Here is a 2,237-nt window from a genome sequence, read left to right as displayed (position 1 = left end):
TCTGTAAGTGAAAATACATGGCTGGGAAGAGGGAGACAGTGTCTGAGCTTTTCTGCATGAGAAGCAACACGAGTTCAACCCTCAGCCAGCACCAGAAAGGGCACACACGTGAGCATCTGTGTGTCTGAGAGCAAGCGAGATGTTGTGAAAGCCCCGCCGGTGGAAACAGCATCAGGGAGATCTGAAACCACATAAGACGCCAGAGAGCAAAGTTGTAACAGCTAACATGGGGGAAACCAGTACTCACAAACATGTTTTTTTTTTTTCCATTGTATGAACTAAGATTCAGACTGTGTCTCACTGTGTGCCCTTTACAGATAATTTCCAATACTCTGAACTGCACGTGTGTGCAAACTGGAAGCCAGAGAACTTACCTGTGTGAGCAATCATATCATGGTCAGTGAGAACAATAAACTGATGAAAGTTTTATTCTGACCAAGTTTTATTTCTAAGCTGAACAGGTTCTCCCTGGCCCCTTCATGGATGAACTCTGTGACAGGAGGCTGCAAAGCATCCTTGCTTCCTCTCCAAAGAGGAAATTGTGGTTCTCAGTGCAAAAGAAAGTGCAAGGGGAGAAGCAGGTCCATAACTTGGGTTTCATGGGAGAATGAGAGTGAGAAAGCAAGGCTAGACTGTGTTTCAGAAGTAATTGTAGTAGACTGCAAATCCTTCCAGCTGGTTTCAGCACACAGCAGTGCCTCGCCCTATCCTGTAGCTCTGTGTTGGAAGATGTCCCCAGCTCCCTTCAGTGAGCTGCTCTGCATCTCACAGGACAAGTGTCCTTTAGCAGGAAAGAATTCAGGCAACCAAACACTGCTGAGCAGCACTGGCTCTCTGTGGTGGCGGAGACCCCTTCCAGGAGAACTGGAAACACCTATAAAAGAAGACGACACCTATAAAAGAACAAAAACACCTAGAAAAGGTGTATCATGGAGGGAAAGAGAGACCCCCTTGCCTGCAGGAGACCTGCGTGACAAACAGGTTATTAGTAAGCTTGTCTTTGAGACTTGGAATCACAGAATTCATAGAATATTTCAAGTTGGGAGGGACCCACAAGGATCATCTCTCCCTGCCACTGAGCAGTAATTACTTTTATTTCCTCCCAACTGGAAAAGAGGAACAAATAAAGCTCTTGTTTTGCACTTGTGACCCATGCATTCCTCCTGTCTTTATTCTCCAATAATGATTTCAGGCTCATCTCACTCACCCGAGCAATTCTTACTCATCCGTATGGCACAAGAACGAAAGTCTGCAGAATGAGGTTCACAGTTAGAAACCCCACAGAAAGATTAAACATCCCACAGAAGGAAGAACGATTCTTCAGAAAGGCTTCAACGCTGCCTTCGCCACGTATCTGTCGAGACAGACCAAGCAAAAGCGTCTCTCTGTCATGATATCTTGTCCAAAAAAATATTTCCAGCTACACAACGATAACTGTAGATAACTGGAATTAAAACATGGGAGTACCATTCACCGACTTAATTTCCTGAATAGCCCTTTGTTAAGAGCTGTGTGAAACCTGCTAATTGATGATGCTGAAAACCAACAGAATGGGCAGAACTATATAGTAATTGTATATGTTTCTGTATGTATATAAAGAAAATCACAATTCTATAATATAAGTTACATTGTTCAGGTAAGTCCTACAAGGCCACACAAGTAATGTTTCACTGCAGACATTCTTAACATTAATCCATAACGTAACTAGCTGCAGTAAGAGAGGAGAAAAAAAAAAAAAACCCACCCAGTTTGTAGCTATCCTGTATCTCAGACAGGGTGATATAACATAACATATGTTTTAAAATGATAAAGACTTCCAAGAATAAGACGCAGTTTCCAGAAAAATATTCATACACGCCCAAACAAAAGCAAAATCCTGTAATAATTGAATAATTGCAGCTTTCTGTATCCAAGATGTAAAAAAAAAAAAAATCCAGCCTAAACCAGCCCTTTTCAGTGGCTTAGCTGGTCAACAGTCTTATACACAAAGCCCAGTGCTCTTCCCTAAAACCTAAGAATTAATCAGCATTATGTAAGAGATTTTTATAACACTCTAAAAATACATTGTGAATTCCTTTCCAGTGTCGGACTGAGAAGCTTTAAAGTACTGCCACCCCTTCATCCCCCTTTTTAACAAACACCGGATCTTCACTTCTGATATTAGAAACTTAAATTTGCCTCAGCATTTGTGCCTCAAATCTCATTAATTACAGTGTTGGCCTCAAGAGATACAACTG

General features: G+C 41.8%; 1 long non-coding RNA gene across 1 annotated transcript; it reads right to left on the bottom strand.

Annotated features, from left to right (window-relative positions):
* Positions 1–420: 420 nt before the first annotated feature.
* Positions 421–1,596, bottom strand: LOC147596434 (uncharacterized). The gene is made up of 2 exons (XR_015261473.1): positions 1,208–1,596; positions 421–874 (listed from the first exon to the last, which is right to left on the bottom strand). It is a non-coding gene; the product is annotated as an uncharacterized LOC147596434 (long non-coding RNA).
* Positions 1,597–2,237: the final 641 nt, after the last annotated feature.

The sequence above is a fragment of the Chlamydotis macqueenii genome, chromosome Z (assembly GCF_036417535.1).
Source record: "Chlamydotis macqueenii isolate bChlMac1 chromosome Z, bChlMac1.mat, whole genome shotgun sequence".
NCBI classification, from domain to species: domain Eukaryota; kingdom Metazoa; phylum Chordata; class Aves; order Otidiformes; family Otididae; genus Chlamydotis; species Chlamydotis macqueenii.
The sequence above is the reverse complement of the archived record's forward strand: the minus strand, read 5'-3'. Positions and strand labels throughout refer to the sequence as shown.